The 17,480-nt window shown below is 46.0% G+C and overlaps 1 pseudogene; it reads left to right on the top strand.

The window, feature by feature from the left end:
- Positions 1–15,964: 15,964 nt before the first annotated feature.
- LOC146785809 (homeobox protein CDX-1 pseudogene) lies at positions 15,965–16,645 on the top strand (annotated as a pseudogene).
- The last annotated feature ends 835 nt before the right edge of the window (positions 16,646–17,480 follow it).

Here is a 17,480-nt window from a genome sequence, read left to right as displayed (position 1 = left end):
CACTGACTATACCCTCATCGATATGTGTTACGGTCTCTTTTTCTCAGCTTTAAGAGTCAATTACTAAATGGATCTGCACACACTGAAGAACAGTGTAACTCAAATAAAACATCATGAAGGGAAGCAAGTGAAAGTCTACAGGCTGAGCAAGTGGGTATAAAAGAATCAGAACCAGAACTCAACACAGGTCTATCACCTCTGGGAGTCCATGAAGCAAAGTGCAAGGCCCCAGAAGGTTTCATTGTCAATACTGATCCATGCCCATGATGGCTGAGATGGTGCTGCAGTGCATCTCGTTCAAGTACCCTAGTTTTCGTGAACTCCAACAAGATGTGGTGGGTGGTGTGTTTATATTATGTGTTACATGTTAGGAGGTCTCTGTCCTCTGTGAATACATGATGATTGCAAGACAAGGTGGTGATCACCTTTCAGAATGCATTTTGTGCGTGTGTCCTTGTACTTTTGTTGACCCCTGTAATACAAGTAGCCATTCTGGGAGGAATGTAGAGTTCAAAATTAGATCCTACCAAGCCGGGCCTCTGAGAAACAAGCATTGGCAAAGCCAATAGGTCTCTGCAATCCAGAGCTATAGGTGTTGGCAATATAAATGCATTTGTGTACGGTTAGGGGGCTTTTTTTAATTGATAAACACAAATACATAAACATTGCCAAAGCCTATGGCTCTCAGATTGTCGAGACCTATTGGCTTTGCCAATGTTACTGCAGTGTCATTCTGCTCTGTGCATCACCACACTGCAGAATGGAGCACAAAGACGCAGTTGTGCGTCATTATAACCGTCCAGAAAGCACCAACCTGCAGACCAGGATGTCAATTACATTGCAACATTTATATAGCGCTTACTACCCATGTGGGTGTCTCTCAAGCGCTTGCCTACATGGGTAGCATGTAACACCATAAAGGGCATAGTTTGAAGTGAGAACACTGTCCCAAAATGGGAAAAATAGACATTACGTATTGATTAGATAATCATAGGATTTTCCAAACTGACATGGTTTTGTTTTATGCAAGCAGGCCTGTTATAAGAAGATAGAGTTTTAGGTATATTGTAGCAAGTCTACCTGCCAAATAGGTTTGTGTTTCAAGGGGACAGCGGGGGTGAGCAAAGTGGGTGAGATTTGGAATGTCAACAATAGTACAATAGTATAAACTGCTGAAATGCCAACTCAACACAGCAACCAAAATGCAATTACCTTCGCCAGAACACAACGGCTCGCCGGTTCCATCCCTTAAACAAAGGAACAGGGAAGCCCTGCAGTGCTCACTCTGCACAGACTGTCCAGGAACAAACTCCTGCTCAGGTTGCATGCGATGGAAACGCTGGGCAGGGCGCAATAGAATACAAGGTACCCCCTGTATAGTTTTAGGTCCAAGAGGAGGGAGAAATACTCAATACTGAAACAAAACCTCTTATCCGACATATATTACTTTAGCTGTGGCCTCCTATGGCTTGTTGCCTAGAACAGTCCCCACCTACAATGTGACATGCAAAAATTCATTTAAAAAAAATTTACATTTTATTATTATTCTTTTTTTATATATATACATACTTGTTTTTTAAGACATTTTATCAACATAAAAAATATATATCAAAATTCACTGCAATAACGTATTAATAAAACACATTATTTACAATTGCATATCATTATTGCACAAGGAAGATTGTCAATTTATCAGTGACCTTGTCCACAATATGATAAGTTTCAATTTTTAAGTTCAGATAACAAACATCAAATACAAAGGTAACCCCACACTCAAACTGCATACCTACATTCTCTCCTATCATACCATCACATTCATACTCAAGACAAAACCGTCCTGTAGGAGATCCTCAAAGAGCTTTTCTGTAGAACCTGTTGTCCAAGATTAATCAAATTATTTTCAATTATACATTCGCATCCAAACAGATTATTCCTTTATGAGTGTCTCTGAGAGGGATCCCCATTCGTATGTTGCTGGTCTACGCACGTTTTGGCGGACCATCTACTGTGCCACCTTCATCAGGACTAAAAGTAGAGTCATGTAAATCTCACATGGGGTGGGCGCGGGGTTATCTGTAAAATAACAATTTAAATTTGGTAACACTGGCCATAAGGCCATGGGGACTGATAAGGCTATTATTTTACACATCTGTGTTAGATCAAATCTCCAGTTCTCATATGACCCAAATAAATTACCTGCCTTTAGTGTCTCTTAACATGTTAAACAAACATGCTGTGATGAGAGCACCATACATGCAAGCCCATAGGGCCAATAGCCACTGTTACGTTACATCCCAATAAGAGTGAAAAAGTTTAGTGCAAAAAACGCCATAGAGATCGTAGTTAAGGTGAGATAGTAAAGCTGAAGTTTATGGTAAGAAAGCTGCTTTCAACATCAACCTTCAGAGCCTTAAAGTGTGCTAGTCATTGGAGAGAGATGTGTAACCTCTAATAAGGAAGACAGAGAGGTATAGAAATGCAAAATTGCTTTGTATCCAAAATGATATTATACCTAATTGTAATCACTGCAAGATTTATGCTGTGAATTCAGACAGCTCCTTATGATTACGAGATGAACGAGGCCTTGAGGACACACTGATGGTATTACCATCCACCGGTCTACTGGGATTTCTGTAAGAGAGCAGTCATCACACTGTCAGGAGCCTATCTCAGTGTGAACACTACTTCTAATCATATCCGGCAGATTCTTACCCTAAGTACGTTCCAGTTCAGGGCTGTGGCTGAAAACTTATATATGTGTTTTGTATCTCTTTTTTTGATGTCTTATTTATGAAAATATCTGTACCTGAAAGAGCAGGTAAAAAAAAAAACTTAATATATGTATCTTATACTTATGGTACGCCCGCTTTGTTTATGTATAATATTATCGCTACAATTAGAACATCTAAGTCACAATGGTCTCCAATTGCACTTTTTGGTCTGACCATGACTACTTGCACTCTGCTGCAGCCTACTTAAAATATCCCAATCCGATCACGTAATCGTCATGGCCATCTAATCAATAAGTACATAGCCGGAAGTGCTGCCTGTATTGCAAGAAAAGATAAAAAAATTCTGACAATACTTACAATGCCTAGCGGGAGGCAGAAGCTGGAGAATGGGGGGGACCCCGTCCTAAACTTACCGCAGTTGTACGTACGTCGGAGACTCAAAAAGTCCTCTGGCATCCAGCCTGCTCTCTCACCATGTTACACAGATACCGGACATATATAGTTCCCTTCCTTGCTTATAGAGACTGCGTTGAGCGCCAAGTGTGTCATATCTTGTGATAGTACACATCAGTGTGAATGGGCGTGCACCTTACATTTGGCTTTTTTTTTTTAGGTCCCAGAGCCATAAGCATGGGTGCCATGATGGAATGGTGAAAATATTACAGGGCGTGCATGTCGACCCCTTCCATGAAGCTGTGGATGGAGTTCAAGGGATTCCCGTATTCCAAGGAGGTGCTGCCCAGAAGCCTGACTTCTAACTGCTGCTGCTCCTCTGACACAGAAATGCTATAAGGCCGCAGAAGCAGACTGTAGTATTCCAAAAAAACTTGTTAGGTGATGTTGTTTATTCGTAAGCTGCGTATGTATTTTAAGTCAACACACAACTAAAATAATGGCAGTTACAAAGCACGAGGCCGGGGCAAGGGGGGGGAGTTGTTTTTCCATTTTGCGGTCAGGCTGGAGATTTCTTCTGCGTCTAAATCTGTTTCTAGAGAAGGAGCGCGCTCTTAAAAAAATAACAAAGTAGTCCCAAAACAATGCGCTACAATGGCTGCTGCAAATGTTTAAAAGTAGTTGGGCGGTGCTTTTGGGGAAGGCTAAACACTGGGAGAGGCATGACGCATGCATGCCCTTGACAAATGAGGAGAACGAAAAATGGAGCAATGATGGTGCCAGTATATGGGAAGCCTATGGGCGGGCTGTCAGCCCAGAAGTAGATACAGCATGTCTCTCTTCGAGACAGCGCGCGCCGAGACCTAAACATAATTGACCCACCACTTTAGCTGCCTGGACAGCTTCATCCGCAAACTGGCCTAGTGACAATTAAACTCTGCTCAGAGCTTTCTACAATGTCTCTCCTTTGATTCACCTCGCTGTGGTATTCTGTGAAACTATCTGGAAACAAGTGAGACCCACTAGAGAAGTTTGCACTGTGTTTTTCTGATTCATATCTCTTTTGGGCTTTTAGTACGGCCCCTTCCCTTCCCTCTGCACAGCTAATGCTTATCACCAGAACTTCCCAGAACTAGATGAAAATTGCCCTCCAGAGCCACTTTCTTGTATTAATTCAGACTTCTGAAGGGGTTCTTTATGACCAACTGGGAAAGGTATCTGATGAGGACCATAACTTTGGAAGTTGGCCTTCCAAAAAGGCTGGAGCACATCTAGAATACTAGATGATTCCTGTAGCCGTACGGTGCCTGGAAGAAGGCCTTCTGCACTTCTGAATAATAGAGTGTAGGAGCCCTTCATTGAGAAATGACCACAAGATTCAGCTGACTGGAATATGCAAGAAGGATGAAACACGGACTGAAGCCCGCCTAAGAATCACAAGACCCAAAATCCAGCTGACTGTGATCAATCAATCAATCAATTAAGCTTTATTCGACCATGAAACTTACAGCCATAAAAGCATGTATCACAATCTGTGACACATGAGGCTTGAGGACAAGTGGGATCATCAAAGTACTGTCCCTGGTGGTGACCCTGTACCATACCAGGCTATCCTGACTCTGTGGGGGCCTGTTTTAAGCTTCAATGAGTCAAAGAGAGATGAAGAAAGTGTATCTTCCACTCTAGGTCCTTGGGATATGTTCTGTTGGCCCCAGCTCAGCTTGTCCCCCTGTATCCATAACCAGAAACATTCTATGCAACATATGTTATTTATTCATATAGTTATATTTATTTTATAAATTGTGTAAATTCACAGAGGCTTTTGTGTACACTTTGATGATCGTCAAAACTAGATTTTAAAATTAACAAATGGTTCAACAGCAAACACCCACCAGGTTTTCAAATATTTGTGAAATGAGATGATTGTTTTAGTGGCAGAAATTATGGTTCAAGAAGGCCCATAATGTTGCTGCAAGGATGCCAAACACACAGTTTACTGTGTCGGATTTCATAAAAGAAGAGACTTCATATTAGATGAACAAAGGTCCCGAGCTAGGGTACATAGTTAGAGGCTGTCCACCATGAACAGAGGAACAATATCTGCTATTGCCTTGAACTGACCAAATTACAGAGTCTGAAGATATGGCGTGCTGGCATGGATTGGTGTGCCAAACAGAAGGAACCATTCTATGTGGCCCGGGGTGTCTGCAGCAATTCACTAAGATCTGGGGGGGGGGGGGTAAGGAGGAAGGAAAGGGTGAGACTATTACGGACTTTCAAATTCCACACTGGGATCTGTACCTTGAAATGTTGAAAGTTCGACTGCGGGTGGGAGAGGAGGGGGGCGTGATAGGGGAGCAATAATTGTATTTTTGGTTGTTTTTTTTACTCTCTATCATTAAAACCAATAAAATGTGTTCATATAAAAAATGCATCTGCTAATGCCTTATGAATAGAACATAGCACAATCACCTTAATATACCGGCCCACCAAGAGCCAGTAGAGGTGATACAAAATGGGTATGCCCATATGGCCAATAGTTTTTGAGTGCTCCACTGGCCAGCTGAACACACTGAGAAGATGGATACAGGCTTCTCATCTGGGCCAGCGGCATCTGTGCTCCTTTGACCAGCAAGCAACCACATTAATCTACCATGGTTTTATGGAATGGAAATTCAGCCACCAAAAAGTGGGATATAACAAATGTACTTCCTCTAAAAGATGCATTTTCCATTCAAACCTGCCAACATTCCACATTATTATCATTCAATGCTTGGTGAGCTATTATTCATAGTAGCTAAGATCTGCTGCCCCAACTGGTGAAATGGAAGACTATAAACATAGCTCCGCCCTGCAGATCTTGACCAATACTAAACACTACCTTTCTCTACCCCATTACACGTAGGATACAGTAACACAAATCATGTAGCTGGATCCCCAACTTCTCCCCTCACACATTGACACACCATACAAAGCCACGTCACATCATGAGGACACCCTCCTCTGTAAAAAGGATTGTAGGGACCCAAAAAACATGAAGCCTCTAGGGAGCTGCTGAGATAATTAGTGTCAGAAGCCAACACAACTTTAAGTCTGACTGCCCTTCTATCTCTCCCATCATTCATCACACCACTAAGTGCCGTGTGCAAAGACAAGATAAGAATACCTCCCTGATCACTCATATGCAACACCAAAATACAACCACACATTCTCACACAAGTGGCCTTCTAGTGGTCAGAGAAAGCGTTTCGGCGGGCACATAGGGGTATGAAACGTGTTATGAATATTATCTTTTGATCAATCAAAAGGCTGTTGGCCAAGTTCACCTGACCTGTGAGGACTTTCCTACAATATTTTCACTTTACATCTATTTAACCTCTCCCCTTTGGAAATAAAGCCTGAAAGGTCAGGTAAATGACAGAGAGGTTAAGACCATCTAAATGTGTCGTCTCCCAGTTGGACCTAAAGCCAGAACCCCTCCCCTGCCATTTCTATCCAATCAACTATTTTTCCTCCTGCCTTACCACCGACCTTCTTACATTAAATTATTTTATTTTTTTCCAAAGAACTAGCATTATTTCTTTCCTTGTCAATTCCCCTATTGTCACCCATTCCTTAGAGCTGTGCCTGCCCACGTCTGGGTGGGCCCATTAAACACCACAGACCCACTACTGTATTGTTTTTAATTATCATATGGTTGCAACATTTCCACTTCTGGGATTTTCTAACAGACCTACTGCAGTGATATCTGTGGATTATCCTTGAGCTTTCCCATCTCTGTTTCTGGTGAATCCTTCAGACCCACCACTGTGGTTACCATGGTTATCCTTGGGCTCCACCTCACTGATCTTGGAAGAACCCAGCACAGTGCTCAATCCATTTTACCCAGTCACATATATGCAAACGTACCTCACACAGTGCTAAATTTGAGCTGGTGGTTTCCGGTGCTCGGCACCGGCACTTAATTGTCAGCACCGGCACTAGCGATAGTTGACCAGATGGTGGCGCTATTTGTCCAATTTTGAGATGAGCACAACAACAGTGTTTGATAAGTGAATATCCATTAAAAAAGAATAATACCTGCCGCTCATGCCATCATTATAGGTTTGGTGGCCTGGAATAGTCTGAATTGGCACACTTGTAGGAGTTTGATGATTGGCAGTTGTGTTTGTACAGCCATTGGCAGCACTGACAGGGGCAATGGGTGGTGTGGGGTTCAGTGGCCTTCCGAAAAGGGCCCTGGCACTTACTTTGTTTTACAAACTGAGCACTGACACGTCTTTCCACTTCACGCCTTGCTTAAGTGCAGTTACAAGTTTTTCCGCAACAACTCTGGGACACATCAAATCTCACACACAACAATGAAATCCTTCCCATACAGACCAATCTATAGACAACACTCTACTGGGTATGCAGAACAAACAATGTAGCCACCTACCCAACCATCCCTAAAGAGCTTTGGGCCTGGAAAGGGATTTGAAAGTTAGACAAAATACCAAAAAATACTATGCAACACCTTTTATCCTGAGCTTGCCTTATTTTTTTTTTATAAATATAATTGTTTTCTGTAGGTCCTTTATATTCGTGAAATTATTTGAATCCTAAAAATAAAGATGACAAGCAACTGAACCTCTAAGGGGTCTCGGATTTGTTATCAAACAAGATGACCAACTAATGGGTATGATCCTCTTATCTTCTCCTTTGACAAGTGTATGTGACTTGAGTACAGCTGGCAATCTACATTAGTGGGGAACTGAACCTCTATATCGTTTAGGTGTGCCATTTAACTCTTTTTTTGTGAATATTTATGTGTGTATGTCTTGTACATACGGATGATGTCTCCAGGTAGTAGACATCAACATTAGCTTTGAGCACCCTTTTGCAATTGTTGATCTCTTTATACTACTACGCCTTAACTTTATGTATTTCACTTATTATCTGAATTTAGTTTGGTGTGCCGTTTTTCCTTTTTGAGGAACACTACTACCTAATCAATTTTTGTATTCGTGAAATCGTGTTAGCGGTAAAAAACATAACCTTGTATTCCTATTACCTTACACATTAAAGCTTCCTTCCACATGTATATAATACCGTGCACTGATGTAATACAAATTCAAATTTTATTATCGTTTTTATTATATTAACCTGAAGTGGCCCTCAGACTTAACGTGCATGCCAAGTGTCATGACTCTCCTAGGTCTAAAGCCATCTTATAGTACATCTGCTCACTTCCTGCATCTCACAGTAAAGCCTAACCTCACTTTCAACATTGGCAAACAGAAGCGGGATTTTAGGGGAAAAAAATATTTTTGCATTGTGTTTATGTACTTCTCATATTCTTTGCGTGGGAAGATCTTGCCTCCTGCTTATTTGAAAGTCTCTGTCACGTGTTTATGCTCCACGTATTTGTACTGAAATTAAAATGCATAAGAACCGTTCAAAGTTACGTACTGTTTCGCAATAGATGCTCCAACTGACTTTTTCAGCAAGAGCTCGGGGCGATTGAAACGACAATTGTCACCATATTAAGTGCTGTGCCTTTTCCTATTTTTGCATTCGCCACATGCTAGACATGTAGGACTCCCTACATGTAGTGTTCAATTTTAACCGAGGTTTCGATTCATAATATCATTAATCCAATAAAAGCTGTACAGGGCAGTTTTACTTAATTTCCATAAATCTGGGGCGATGATTTAATCTCACATGAACTACCTGAAGGGTTAAGTAGTTAAAAAGCAAGTTATGGCAAAGAAGTAAAAATAAAGTAATGTACGCTTCCAACCTTTTTACTCAAAGTTAAGCAACCAAGAGAGGGGCAGACTGTCTGGCCTCGGGAGAAACAATCAATGAACATCACTTCCGGTGGAAAAAAGGTGGCGTAAAGCGGGTTCTCAAATTTATATTAATGATACAGGAACTGACGAAAATATAAGCATATGGGGCTTATCTCACGTTTATCCGAATCCTACTTTGGCTACAGGCCCATTCAAAACCAGTTTCCCTTCAGTGCCTTTTGATGAAGTGTTTGGTTCTATAAATGACTTTAGTATTGAATACACTTGCCCACATATGGAACAGTTAAGATGGAAATTTAGAGGAAATCCCTCGTGGGCTTTTATGGGACTTTGCACTCGACGCAATTTTAAAAGAGGGAAAGCTAAATAATTTTTGCCTAGAAAAATCAGATTGTTGACTAGTACGACTAATGGAACAATTTATATATAAGGTTATGCTACTGGGTACCTAAAGATCAGTGTCTCAAGTTGGATTCCTGAACTCCTCTTGTGCATTTCTCCCTGACCCTCCATTTTGACCCTTCTCTATCTGCTTCCTGCGCCACTCGCTCTCCCCCCTCCTTATTGCCCCGTTTTTTGCTCTGTGCCTCCTTTTCCCCTCTCTGTGCCCAATTTTTGCCTTCTGTATCACCCGTGTTCCCGCCGCTGTGCCCCCTAAGGCCCCACCCCCTGCCCACTCGCTGCTTCCGCCTCCCGCCTCCCAGCTGCTCCTCCCTCCCACCTTCCCTTATATGCCGGACGCTGCGCAATGAGGAGAGCGACCCCTGACCCTCCTGATAGGTCGCTCCCCCTCCACGCAGCTCCGCCTGTGTGCCCCGGCTACCGCTGCTAATTCCTGCTGGTAAGTGCGCCCTTCTTCCGTTTTCCTCCGTTCCAGCGCTTCTGTTCCACTCGTTTTCTTCCCCCTCCATTTTGACCCTTCTCTCTCTGCTTCCTGTGCCACTCGCTCTCCCCCCTCCTTATTGCCCCATTTTTTGCTCTGTGCCCCTTTTCCCCTCTCTGTGCCCAATTTTTGCCTTCTGTATCACCCGTGTTCCCGCCGCTGTGCCCCCTGCGGCCCTGCCCCCTGCCCACTCGCTGCTCCCGCCTCCCGCCTCCCAGCTGCTCCTCCCTCCCACCTCCCCTTATATGCCGGATGCTGCGCGGCCGCGCCGCTTGCGCGCCAAGGGCGCGCCTAAGGCAAGCCCGTCTGCGCCCGTCCGCGCCTAAACCGCGCCCAGCGCCAGAACCCCTGGCCCCCACGAATGCCACAACACCAGACTCCGATACGACGCCAGCACCCTCCACGCACTCAACACCGGCCGAGACCGCAGCTGCTTCCAGGCCACCCCGAAACGCACCCACGGACCTTTCTCCAGCCGCACCTGCAGCTTCATCTGCGACAGAGCCACAAAACCACCAAGGACTGGACCCAACCACCTCCGCTGCATACTCCTCAACACCCGCTCCGCACGCAAACACGCCATCGAGCTCTGGGACCTGCTCGACACCTCCACCCCAGACGTTGCCTTCCTGACCGAGACCTGGTGGAATGACTCCTCGGCCCCTGACATCGCCATATCCGTCCTGGACAGCTACAAGATCGCCCGCAGAGACCGCACCAACGGAACTGGAGGAGGAATAGCCATCGTCCACAAGTCCAGCCTCAAGGTCTCCACCGACTCAGACGACTCCCTCAACACCGCCGAACACCTGCACTTCCGGATCCACACTGACCCCAACACCACCCTCAGAGGAACACTAGTCTACAGACCTCCAGGACCCCGACCACAGTTCAGCGACTCCATCGCTGACCTCGTCAGCACCCACGCACTCACCTCCACGGACTACATCCTCCTCAGGGACCTGAACTTCCACCTCGAGAACAACAACGACGCCAACTCCGCCACCCTGATCGACAACCTCGCCAACCTCGGCCTCAGACAACTCGTCACTACTCCCACCCACGCCGCCGGCCACACGCTTGACCCCATCTGCTCCACAAGCACCCATGTCTCCTTCGACCACACCACTGAACTCCACTGGACAGTTCACCGCTGGATCCATATCACCTACAAGAAGCCCACCACGCACCACCACACCCAACAGCTGCCCCGCCGCTGCTGGAACAAAATCACCGAAGACCAGTTAGCCACCACCCTCGCCCAGAACCCACTCACCAACCCCACCAACTCGGCCGCCGCCACCCGCAACCTCAGACAGTGGATCAACGACTGCACCAACACCCTCACCCCGCTCAAGAAACCCTCGAACAGCCAGCACCAGCAAGAAAGCCACTTGGTTCACCGAAGAACTCCAAACACCCCAAACGAGCATGCCGGAAAATGGAGAAGAAATGGCTCCACGAACGAACACCGGACAGCCATGCAGCCCACAAGGACGCCACCCGCAGACATCACCATCTCATCAGATCAGCCAAGAGATCCTCCATCAAAGCCCGCCTGGACAACAACGCACACGACAGCAAAAAGCTCTTCAGTATCGTGAATGAACTCTCCAACCCCAGCGCCAACGACATCCCGCCCTCAGAAGAACTGTGCGACTCGCTCGCCACCTTCTTCCACCGCAAGATCGCTGACATCCACGAGAGCTTCAACACCACCACGACCACCCCGACATTGTCAGACTCCACCCCCCCTATGAACACCACCCGCATCAACCGCCTGACCTCCTGGACCAACGTCAACAACGACGAAACACGTCAGACAATGAACTCCATCCATTCGGGATAACCATCAGACCCCTGCCCACACCACATATTCAACAAAGCAGACACAGCCATCGCACCCCAACTACGGAAAGTAATCAACAACTCCTTCGAGACAGCTACATTCCCGGAAAGCTGGAAGCACGCCGAAATCAACGCCCTTCTCAAGAAGCCCAAGGCGGACCTCAAGGACCTCAAGAATTTCCGGCCCATCTCCCTGCTCCCGTTCCCGGCGAAGGTCATCGAGAAAATCGTCAACACGCAACTGACCCGCTACCTCGAGGACAACGACATCCTAGACCCATCACAGTCCGGATTCCGAAAAAACCACAGCACCGAGACAGCCCTCATCGCCGCCACAGACGACATCAGGATCCAACTAGACAACGGCGAGACATCAGCCCTCATCCTCCTGGACCTGTCAGCCGCCTTCGACACGGTCTGCCACCGCACACTAAAGACACGCCTCCAAGAAGCCGTAATCCAAGAGAAGGCCCTGGACTGGACCACATCCTTCCTCTCCGGCAGAACCCAGAGCGTCGGCCTCCCCCCCTTCCGCTCCAAAGCCACCGACATCATCTACGGCATACCCCAGGGCTCATCCCTCAGCCTGACGCTGTTCAACGTCTACATGGCCCCCCTAGCTCACGTCGCCCGCCAGCACGACCTCAACATCATCTCCTACACCGACGACACCCAGCTCATCCTCTCCCTCACCAAGGACCCGCACACCGGAAAAACCAACCTCCACGAGGGAATGAAGGCCGTCGCCGAATGGATGAGAGGCAGCCGACTGAAGCTGAACTCGGACAAGACGGAGGTCCTCATCCTCGGATCCACCCCCTCAGCCTGGGACGACTCCTGGTGGCCGACCACGCTGGGAACAGCAGCGACACCCACCGACCACGCGCACAACCTAGGAATCATACTCGACTCCTCCCTCTCCATGTCAAAACAGGTCAGCGCTGTCTCCTCCTCCTGATACAACACCCTACGCATGCTCTGCAGGATCTACAAGTGGATCCCCACCGAGACAAGAAGAACGGTGTCACAGGCCCTCGTCAGCAGCAGGTTGGACTACGGCAACGGACTCTATGCAGGAATCCCGGCCAAACACCTGCGACGACTGCAACGCATCCAAAATGTCTCAGCCCGACTGATCCTCAACGTCCCCCACCGCAGCCATATCACCCCCCACCTGAGAGACCTACACTGGCTCCCCGTCGACAAGAGGATCACCTTCAAGATGCTCGCCCACGCTCACAAAGCACTCCACAACACCGGACTGGCCTGCCTCAACAGCAGCCTCAGCTTCCACACCCCCACCCGTCAGCTCCACTCCGCCAGCCTCGCCCTCGCCGCCGTCCCCCGCATCCAACGAACGACCTCCGGTGGCAGATCCTTCTCCTTCATCGCCGCCAAAACTTGGAACATCCCTCCCTACCCACCTACGACAGACCCAAGACCTGCTCACCTTCAGAAGACTCCTCAAGACCTGGCTCTTCGAGAAGTAGCAGCACCCCTCCACCCCCACCTCAGCACCTTGACACCCTCACGGTTATATAGCGCGCTTTACAAGTACAATGATTGATTGATTGACTTCTGCTTCTCACTCATACAGCAAGAATTAGGGCCGAGGGGAACCAAAAGCAGCCGTGCCATAAATATTTAAACGAGCCACAGCTCTCTTCCTGTATCTTTCTTTTTCGTCTCTCTCTCTCTCCCTCTCTCTCTTTCTCTCCTCTTTTCTCTCTCACGCTCTGTTTTGGCCTACTGTGCCTGCTGCTGTAAACCCCAGGGAGCTAGACACAGGCAGGAGGAGTCCTGACAAAGAGTGTAAAGTCATATAAACCAGCCCAGTGGAGCAGTGCCCCATAGAAACAGTGTATTTACACCCATGCCTCATTAAGTTTATAACAATTAACCTGTTACGACTGTAAGTATGTCTTCTCAGAAAGTGCAACTGGCTAATACCTGTCTCTTAAACCTATCACACGTTACAACCTTTAACCAGCGGTGAGCATTGGTTCACCTTTGTAGCACTACAACAACAGTTTGGGGCATTATTCCCTTCGACCTTTCACAATTGCAGGAGTAAGAGTGCAAACTTGTGGAGACTTCTTCACATCTGATGTTCAGTTAGACTACATCATTCTCCTGTCGTGGTCGCAAGTAGTCACAGCATACCTTGGGGGTTTACATTATCAGGCAAGACTTACATTTACCACCCAAGAGTAGGTCAATCAATTAATATACTTTTATTCGATTTTAAAACAAAATCATACAAGTCACAACAAGAAAAAGAACATCATCGCAATTATACAATAAAGCATACAAAGAATAAAAATATTGACATGAAATAACATTAAAACATTAAGAACCGGATCGTTAGAATTACCCCTATCGAGATGATCTCTAAACTCCCATAAGAAACATTGACACATTATAACAAATTCCCAAGAAGCTAAAAGTTGTAAATATAAAAAAGCAGGCCTAGCTTGATAAAATCCCAACATTAAAAAGCGAGGCGTTAAGGAAATTGTGCCGGAGAGATTTCTAAAAAGGACATATCAAAACAATGTGCTAATTGTCGCATTTAGAAAGAAGACCACAAGTACATATGGGTGGATCAGAATACTTGTACCAAGTTCCCTCGGGATAGAGCAGCGGGTGGAACAAACCCAATCTAAAAAAAGTCAAAAGACGATGCTGATAAGTAGGCATTTCAAAAAGATAAGGCTCTATCCCGGGAACTGTTTTGACCATAATTTTCTTGCTGATAAGTAGGCATTTCAAAAAGATAAGGCTCTATCCCGGGTACTGTTTTGACCATAATTTTCTTTCGGTAAAGAGGCTTAGATAGTGCTAAAGATTCCTTTTCCGCTGTCGTTCTATGAAGATAGCACTCTTTTAACCACACCACATCTTTTTGGGTGTTTCTTAAACAATTAAAATATAACTCAGGTCTCCTTAGGCCCCTGAAATTCTCTCTAATGAATTCCATCCAGGGAATATTACACATGTTGTCCAATTTCATACAGTCTAAAATGACAAACCTGTTCAGACTTAAAGCTGCCTTTAGACAAATAGCACACCATAACAAGAGAGGTCACAACTTACATTTACAACCCAAGAGTAGGTAATATCCGACTATACACGGTGCATAGACTATGCAAGTTTGGGCATTTTGGAGCACAGATAATTGGCACTTCTGCCTCTATGACTGGCCTATTACCAACAAAGGTAACCAGTTTTACCCTTGTCAGTATATTAATTCCTGTTATATAATGGGGCTCGAGTATGTATGTTTCAATGTATGAGTATTTATACAGCAGAAACCGAACTAGGGAGCAACAGATCACTTTACAAGTAGTATGTTGGACAAGAAAACTATGTGGAGGAAGATTGTACTACTGAATTTTGAACACAGAAATATCTTCATATAAGAATACCATGTGCAAAATATTGAGGAAGTATAGTTTTACTATTGCTAACTCCACATGTACGTACTTTAAAGATATATATATATATATATATATATATATCATCAAGGTGCATATATGATGAGTTAGGTAGAGGAAATCTGTACTTACTTACCCTTTGGTATTTCAGTTTTGATATTTTGTCATTGATATTTCCATATCACAATATTCTGTCTTTGATATTCAGGGGCACCCCGTGGAGGAAAGATAACCACTTGAGACTGTGTAGGGTAGTGTGGCGGGGGAGATTACTGTTCACAAGATAAGGCATCAGCAGGACTGAGAGGTTTCATTTCACTGACCAGTGACCCATCATACAAAGCATAACTTACACCCCAAAAGCTCATGGCATAACAATGTTTCTAAAAATAAATAATAGAACTTTACAACACAGCAGCATTAAATAACAAAACATATTAAAAGAAGAAAAGGCTATTGTGTCCATGGTATTGTTATTGAAAATTTCAATGATAAGGGGCCAGATATATGACCCATCAATTTGCGACCCGCAAATTGCATCGCATTTGCGACTCGCAATTTGCGACTTGCAATTTGTGACTCGCAATTTGTGACTCGCAAATTTGGATGTATAACAGGGTCTCAGACACTGTTTGTGATTCCTAATGGGGTCGCAAATATCATGCCTCATGAATATTAATGAGGCAGGCGCGAGGTGTGACCCCATTAGGAATCGCAAACAGAGGCTCCTGCAAGTTCTAGGCAGCCCAGGGAGGGCACTATTTCTCTGCCACGGGCAGAAGCAGCAGATAAAGTGACCAGAGGGCACGCACCAGCCACCACCCAGGATGTCCTAGGAGCAGCAGGACTTCCGAGGAAGTCCCTTACACACGCATCATGTACGTGAGCTACTTTGGGGACAAGGAGAGCGACATGTTCCCAGGCTGTCAGCTTTACCAACATCAGTCTGCCCACCCAGAACTTTGAGCCCACCCAACCCCACCCCGAATATGCAGGATACCACCACCCTGCGACGCAGGTGGAGGAGCACAGCCACTCTTCGGGGATTGGGGCCCAAACTACGGACTCCCAAGAGAGGACTGGAGCGCCTACGAGACAGGAATGCCTAACCTGGTGTCTGCGTCGATGACCGGGCACATCCCCTACGGCTCGCACGAGTACAGCCCCATATGCCCTGCTGGCACCAATCTCCTGCCCTTGGTGGACACAGGGAATGCGGTGCCCACCTCGGCCAGCACCCCTAGGCCGCACCCCTTCATGTGGATGCGGAAAACTGCAGAGCCCCCTGCATCAGGCAAAACGAGGACCAGAGAAAAATACTGCGTTGTCTACACAGATCACCAGCGGCTGGAGCTCGAGAAGAAGTTCCTTTCGAACAGATACATCACCATCAGGAGGAAGTTGGAGCTGGCCGCACGTATGGGGCTCTCGGACCAAAAGGTCGGTATACATGGGAATACTGACGGCCGAGCCTCGGCGCTTCCCAGGCTTCAGACGTGGGAAGCAGGCGGGAAGGCAGGCCGCAGCTTGGTGCTACTGCAACCCAAGTGGAAGTAACACACGGGTGACTGGGCGGGCTCATTTGCTCAATCTGTGTAGGAATGAGGGTCAGAGGGCGAAGAATTGGGCAAGATAAATAAAAAGCCATTGGATAGCAGATTTTGTGCGCCGAGTATATGTTCACTGCTGACAGGGGCATAGAACCTCGGTTCAGCAAGCACCGGCAGCCCAGTTGCAACCATGGAGCAACAGCAGCAGGTCGAGTAAACATTAATCTCCAATTCCGAAAGCCTCAAAACAAACACTAGGCCACACAATCGACACTCTTTATTTATTTATTTATTTGAAGAGTTTTATAAAGCGCAAACAAGACCCAGACGGGTATCAGACCGCTGTACAAAGAGGAAAACTAACGTTGATGTGAAGAACCAGTATAAGTATAATACAATAAAGCAACATAAGAGAAACCTGAAAGATAAAAGTAACTGTGGGTGCTAGGGGAAGAAGAGGTAGCAAGTGAACAACCAGGTAAAAGCCCAACTAGATGGGGCCGAGCAGTTTTAGCATCTAACTACTTCCAAAGACAGACAAAATACATTGTAAACCCCAAGTAAATATGATTTTCAAGCACGTATTTCAAAACACAAAGTGAAAATGATTGTCAAGCATACATTTCAACACACAAAGTAAAAATGGTTGTCAAGCACGAGAGGGAAGTGTCTCGCAAATGACACTGGTTCTGGCGCACCGCTTTGACCGTCACCTACCCAGCCGGACCTCGGACATATGTCTCATCTTTTCTCCGCTGCTGTCTCCTTCCAATTGGTCTCCCAGCTCCCCCTGTTCTCTTTTAATCTTGATTCTCGTCCGGCGGAGCCCGAACCGCATGGCC

Source organism: Triturus cristatus, chromosome 11 (genome assembly GCF_964204655.1).
Source record: "Triturus cristatus chromosome 11, aTriCri1.1, whole genome shotgun sequence".
Lineage (NCBI taxonomy): Eukaryota > Metazoa > Chordata > Amphibia > Caudata > Salamandridae > Triturus > Triturus cristatus.
This window is presented reverse-complemented; position numbering and strand designations above follow the sequence as displayed.